The sequence below is a fragment of the Carica papaya genome, chromosome 9 (assembly GCF_054855325.1).
Source record: "Carica papaya isolate Zhongbai chromosome 9, ASM5485532v1, whole genome shotgun sequence".
Taxonomy (NCBI): Eukaryota; Viridiplantae; Streptophyta; class Magnoliopsida; order Brassicales; family Caricaceae; genus Carica; species Carica papaya.
The window spans coordinates 8,758,505-8,766,169 of NC_142317.1; the positions used below are offsets into that span (position 1 = coordinate 8,758,505).

General features: G+C 29.8%; 1 long non-coding RNA gene across 1 annotated transcript; it reads left to right on the plus strand.

Moving 5' to 3' along the window:
* Positions 1 to 4,175: 4,175 nt before the first annotated feature.
* Positions 4,176 to 6,563, plus strand: LOC148239785 (uncharacterized). Its single transcript, XR_015816546.1, has 2 exons — positions 4,176 to 6,240; positions 6,419 to 6,563. It is a non-coding gene; the product is annotated as an uncharacterized LOC148239785 (long non-coding RNA).
* The last annotated feature ends 1,102 nt before the right edge of the window (positions 6,564 to 7,665 follow it).

Genomic DNA, 7,665 nt, shown 5'->3' on the forward strand with positions numbered 1-7,665 from the left:
CAAGAGATCAAAATTATGTATATTTCTCAAAAATCAAAAGGATAGATGATTTTTATATGACTTAAACTAAAAACAATTCAAATACAAAAATATATGTTAAAAGTATATTGTATTAGTGTTAATTTTTTTTTAATTTTACCTTCAATATATCAGCTTACTGCTAAGCAATTTAAATTTGTAAATTAAGTTTACAATTCAATTTCTTTCAAGCCGAACAATGAGACTTTTAATTTCTGAATTTTTTATGTTTAATATTTATTACTTATTTTTTTAAAGAAAATGAATAAATATTCATTAATATTATATCAAAGATTCATCATAACACCATAAACAAAATTTACACGGAAAAAAAATAATAGTATAAAATCTGTTGAGAGGAAAGAGTGCATGCAATTGTAACTCAAGTAAGTACTATCCAAACATGAAGAATCTTACTTGATTTTTCGAGTCATAAACTAATAAAAATTTTATAACACAAATTAAAGAAGTCATATAAAATGTAATAAAAAAACATAATGTTGTAAAACTAAATCATCTTAAACACAATAAGAGCACCAAGCTTAATAGATTTGTATGATAATAAAGCCCTTACATTTTTTTCTAGCAATTGATAAGAGCTCAACACTAACTACCCCCTCTAATATGTCCTCAATCACTAAATATTAAAGCATCATAGCTCAAGTGAGAATAATTTTATCTTTTTACAAGTATAAACTACATATTTTGTCTCTTAAATTATTAAAAGACAGTTATTACCGGAAAAGGTTCTTCCCCCTTATCTTATGACAAAAAAAAAAAAAAAACTTAACTTATCTTCAATTCTTCCTTTCATTAAATCATGTAATCATTCTATTTGAATTGAATAAGAAAATTTCATATAAAACTAATCATATATCTTAAGAGGAATCTATATTTCTAAACTTCATTCTCCCACCCCGACCAATTTACCACTTCCATAAAACCATATAGTTGAATTGAGTAAAAAATTTCCTATAGAAATATTCAAATAGCTTAAGATGAACTTATTCTTTTAAAACTTCATTCTCCAACACTAACTAGTCACCTAGTATATAAAACCATCCCCTTAAACTATTACATAATCATGATCTTTGCAATAATCTATTGTAATAGCCGGAAGTCCAATGGGTACGAACATTAACATAACATTTTCAACTAGTGGAATCGACAAATATTAAATATGCAGCAGAACTATACTTTAATACACATCTCTTATGATAGAATAATTATTTATTTTCAAATAATTGAAGAATTTAAACTCATAAGGTTTTCTTCACCATCTTCTATTAATCTTGAACTTGTTTCTCATCTCCTCTGACCTAGATGGGAGGTGAATTAGAGTGAGTTTCACAAGTTAAGTAAGAAAAAAATTCTATAACAGTGACTTACGCACGTGCACTCACGCAATATATAAAGTATAAAAATATTATAATCGAGCAAATATCAAATAAGATATCACAATCAAAATATACAACAAAATAAATCATCACACATAACAAATTCTAATCCTCACTATTCTAATCTAACTCTTGTTCTTATTTCAAATCACACATTCATTTTCTCAATTCACACATTATTATTCTCAATTCTCTCTTCTGAAACATATTCTCAGTTCCATTCTTTTACTTATTACTTTCACATACGCCTTGCATATATAATTTGCACAGACATACATATGCATTCACATCTTTCTCGAAATAAAACGGATTTACTCACAAATACAAATCTCTCTACTCGGATTTAATTCGGATTTCTCATCCACACATATCACTCCACCCTGACTTATAATTTCATATTATTTAGTTTTTAAAGGCTTATTTAGGTTATCATCGCGCGATGTCCGTTATATCACTATCGATGAGAGGCAAAAAAGATCATTTCATAAAATGGATAACACACACATAAATCTCACATAGGCCACAGTAGGTTCCTTTGTTGGGTAACCCACATGCTCACAAATGCTTATCCACATTTGGACCATGTTTCACATAACTATCTATTTGCAGGTTCACCATACCTACTGAACTTTATCCACACATGTCCCCTCCATTCATCGATTAATGACTAAAGAATTAAGTATCTTATTAATTCTTCACAGTTTCTTATTCCATTATCAAAAGTTTCTCTTATTTTCTATCTACTTGCTACACACCTTATTTTTAAATTTACCTAATTTTTCTATTTCTAGAATTATTTCATATATTTACCTTGTTATGGCTTATTCAATCTATTTCTCTAACTAACCTAAGCTTTTCTATTTCTTTGGTGTTTATTTTCCAGATTTTTCAACTTATTTAATTTTTTATTTCACAATCAAAGATTTATATTAGTTTAAGATCCTAATTCCTACATACAATTTAATTCACGTACCTGCACATAACGATACATACACACTAATTACACATTCACACACATCATATGTGTACACACATATAAATATAAACATATATCTTATAATACAGATATGTACCCTCATTATATATCTCACACATAATATATATTTATATTCGCACATACAATCTCTGATACATACACACACATCCATATTTAAACACGCATATAAAATTACACACAACATACTATATACATAACTATTCGCGTATTTTTTCTTATTAGTTTTGTTTTTATCAGTTCATATCTTATTAATCATGTATGTTAATATATATACACACACATGCTTAACAATGTATATATATACATTATATAAATACACACAAATACATATTTATATCACATAACATATACATTTAAATATTTACACATATTGCACTATATATACACATTTACATAAACATATAATTTGTATCTCCGTATAGAAAATACATAATTCTTACCTACAGTGTGATCGAAAAAGTTTTAAGAATCCTTTCTGGCTCAGTCTATAATCCTCTTCAAAATTTCGATATCGTTTGAATAATTTTTCTCATTTATAATGAAAAATACACATTAATTTACGAATAATTTTGAAAATTATATAACGCGAAATGAAGAACGAATTTTACCTTGAGATATGCAGTCTCAGTCACCAGCATCACCACGTGGTACCACACAAGTATCACTAAAAATGCTCGTGTCAATGTCGAGATTAATATGCGTCGCCGCGTATGACGTATCAACATCAGATCTGATCATTGTGCTTTTTTTTTCTTCTTTCTTTTATTTTTCTTGTTTTTTTCGTATTTTTTTCTTTCTTTTTTTTTTCTTTTTTTCTTTTTTCTTTTTCTTTCTTCTTTTTTTTTCTTTTCTTTTTCCTTCTTCCTTTTTTTTCTTTTTTTCTTTTTCCTTTTTTTTTTCTTTTCTTTTTTCTTTTTTTTTCTCTTCTTTTCTTTTCTTTTTTTTCTTCCCCGCAACTACTTTCTCTCTCCTCCACTGTAAACCATGGCCACTGCATGTTTCCTCTTTGGCTGCACGTAAATCCTTCCTTTGCCACAAGCATGAACTTCTTCTTTGGCAAGTCCACCACATGCGGAGCCCCTCGGTTCAGTCTGCCGCGCTCTCTTCTTTTTCTTCTTCCCCTTCTTTTCCTTGTTTTTCCCTTTATTTCTTCTTTTTCTTCCTTTTTCTTTATTCTTCTTCTTCTTCTTTCTATTTCTTCCCAACCGCGCCTCTTCTCTCTCTCTCTCTCTCTCTCTTTCTCTTTCAGTTGCAACATTGTGCAACACTATGCAACCCATCTCCCTTGGTTGTCGATGTCGTTCGACCCTCTTTCTCCTCTCATAGTCACGTCTCTCTCTCCTCGTTCTCTCCTCTATTTTTTTTCTTCCTTTTTTCTGCTATTTAATTACATATATATATATATATATATACATATACACATATACATATTTTTTGCTTGGGTCCTATTCTCATGCTCTTTATATCTTTTTTTTTCTCTTTTATTTCTTTTATTTTTCTTTATTTAATTATATATATATATATACGTGCCACATGTCTTCTTTTTCTGCTTCCAGAGTACAGACTCTGGGCTCTTCCTTTCTTTTTTCTCTTTTTTTTTTTAATTTTATTTTATCTAATTATATATGTACATGTACATATGTCTGGACCCCTTCTTTTGCTTCTAGCTATTCTTTTGTTTTTGTTTTCTTTTTTCTTTTTTAATTATATATATATATATAGTTATTTATTATTTTTTTCTTTTGTACCTAGTTGGTATTCAAGTGGGTATTATAAATCTCCTCCCTTAAAGCAATTTGATCCTCCAAATTGAACGTTAAGGAATTGAAATCGCTCACCTCCCTAGTGTCATGTTAATGGTTCTATTACCAGAACTCGTCCTTCAAGGATCTTGTTTATAGGTGTGTTTCTTAGTTTCAAAGATTAGGTTTGTTGGTGTTTTATTCAAGCTTTCTTGAAAAGAGTTAGTATAGTTAAAGAAGTATTATTTCATTTAAGGCCATATCAATCATTAAGTTATAGGTGTTTAATTTAATTCATTAGTTTTCTAACTTCTAATAGTTAAAACATGATTGATTGAAATCCGCTTAAAGAGTTACGTGATCGATTATTATTTTTGGAGGTGATTAGGAATTCTTTTAGTAACAGCTTCAGACATTAGTTTTGTTACGAATTGTTATGTCTAGTTCTAGTTCTCACATGTACCCTTCATGTTACCAATAATTCTAAGAGACAACTCTTAAGTATGACCTTAAGATATAAGTCACATTTTTTGTCACACCATCAATTTACTCTTTTTTGTTTGAAGAGAAAAATCATCTTGTGTGCTATTTTGATGAGAAATATATTAATTTTTTTTTGAATTGTTAGATGTGAGGACAACTCCTATGATTATATCCATCACCTGCAAAATTCTTTAAGAGTACTAGAACTCTTAGAAATGAGGATTCTAGTTAGGTGTTGTTTGATTTTAGTTCCTAAAATGATAGTTTATTTTCTAAGGATCTGGTTATTTATTTCCCTAGGATTCATAACTACTATTGGAGTCTCTAAATGAAGTTGGAAAAGAATTTTAGAATAGTGAAGGTATTTGTTTTCCTAGAGGAATGCAAGGAGAATTCTAAAAAAAAATTAAATTGCCATTTGGTTCTTATCAGGGCTAGGGTTTGTTATAGGTAGTGTGTCTATTTTGGGTTTCTCTCATTTTGGAAATTTCTCTCTATTGGAAAATTTTCTCACTCAAATGATTTTTTTCCACCTAAGGGATTTCTTTTCGTTAGGGGATGTTTTTATCGTTTAGGAAATCCCTCATTTGAGGGATTTCTGGTGCCACTTTAGAGACTTCCACTTAGATAGAAAATTTTTTCCCAGTTGAAGCATTGGCTCCTAATGGGCAAGTGTTTCTCGCTCTTAGGAAATTTTCTCTCAGTTGGGTGATTTCTCCTCCCCCTCTCCCCCTCTCCGACACATATATTATAATACAGACACATACCTTCACTATATGTCTCACACAAAATATGTATTTATATTCACACGCACAATCTCTGATACATACACACATATCTTATTGAAATATGCATATACAATTACTTATAGCATACTATATACATAATTTTTTACATATTTATTCTTATAAGTTCTGTTCTTATCAATTCATATCTTATTTATCATATATGTTTATATATATTATAACAACCCAAAAAAAGGGGGGGTGGATTTAAAACGACATCATTTTGAAAAAGAGTTAACAAAAAAGAAGACTAGAGGCGTGTTTGCCTCTAGTAAGGGAAGATGAAGAGGTAGAGGTGTGTATGCCTTTGCCATTAGCCAAAAAATAAGAAGAGGAGACCTGCACGCCGAGGAAGAAAGGTTATGCAGGACTCCTCTTGCTTCTCCCTATAGAAATGTGAGTTATGGAAGAGAGAGGAGATCGATATAGGAAAAGAGAGAGAGAGAGAGAGAGAGAGAGAGAGAGAGAGAGAGAGAGAGAGATAAGTTACAATTACCACCAATCGGCAGCTGAGAGAGGGGAGAGGAAGAAAAAGAAGAAGGAGAAGGAGAAGCTGGTGTTGCGCGTAGCGGTGGGATCAGAGAGAAAGAAACCCATAGTGGCGGCCAAGTGCGACTTCACATTCCCGAGTGCTCTTTGGCGTGGTATCACCAGATTTGTGCCAGATTTGAGAGCGTGAAGTGTTCTATACTGAATTTTGGCCAATCCGCAACGGTGAGCGACAGTGACGCGTGGTGATCCAGTGGCGGTGTGTGCATAGGCGCACAGACTTCTATTAGTTGCATACAGTGAGTCCAAAAATAACCTGGTTCGAGTAGGTGAGTTCAAAAACCTTGATGATTTACCGTTTTAGACTTAAATTTAATTACACTTATTTGATTTTAATAATTTAAATTATTTACCCAGTTTAGAATTAAGAATAAGCCTTGGCTTGGGTATTTGAAATTAGGAGAGGCTCAATTCACTACTGACCTTATATGGATATCATTGTAACAGGTTGATCTTGTATCTTGGAGATAATATCACGAAAGAGATTTAAGCAAAAATCAGGTAAGTGCATAAGTGCTTATAATTGTAGTTTAATATGTTTAAGAAATTAAAATTATGGCATCTAATAATTAATAAATCTAATTTTAAACAAGATTTTATTATTGATTTTGTGTTCTTATTTACGTTTATTACTGATATTATTGATGAATTATTCTGCTATATTTTGTAATTGAATTCGTGTATGTATTTGTTGCTATGTAATTATGAATATATTAAAGATATGTATAAGAGTATAAGGTGATGAATATTTATAGTATGTGTGTTACATGTTTAAACAATATTAGATAATAAAATTAGAAAATTTATTAGTAAGCTGAAATAAATAAATAAATATTAAAAGACATGTAAAATCCATTTAACTAGTATCATCAAGGGATGGTTGCATGTGTAGTCTTTTGGTGTGTGACTGTGGTGAACCTTATCCGTAGATACGGCTTTAGCGAGACGTAGCGAAATGATAAGTACTGTAAAACTGTGAATTATATACTACGTACTATAAACTGTGAATTGTGAATTATTAACTGTAATGTATTCACATGGTAGAAGGGATCGTTACTACTTTCATTGATACCGACGAAAATGGCATCATGCGATGAAATTATTGTTAATAAGATATAAACTGATGTGAATGAATAAGGAGTTATGTGTAACATTTATAATACTGAAATACTGAATTAATATTTATTGAACTGTTTATTGTTTAAATTATAATACTGAATACTAAATTCTGATATTTATTGAGTTGTTATACTTTGAGTTACGAAACTAAAATAATAAATTTTGAATGTTTACTGAACAAACTGATTTAGAATGTTTAGTTAATGAATTAGGGAGTAGATACAACGTATTTTCTGAATTAAAGAGAAAAGTGTTTTGAATCATCTCCGTCGGTAATTTTATATTTTCTATCAACTTGAATAGATTATCCTATTATTTATTAGTATTTACATGCTTATTGAGCATATTAAACTCATCATATTTATTATTCATTTTCTCTTGATCAGGATATTCACAATCCTACTCCTAATAAAGAGATACTTATTAGGAGATCATTTAATTTTTATTTTAATTCGAACAGTACTTAATGTTAATTATTTCATTTATAGTAAGTATTTATTTTAAAGTTTAGACATATCTAATGGATGTTGTATATTTTAAGCTAAGTATGCAACTACTTTTATTATTGTAAGATT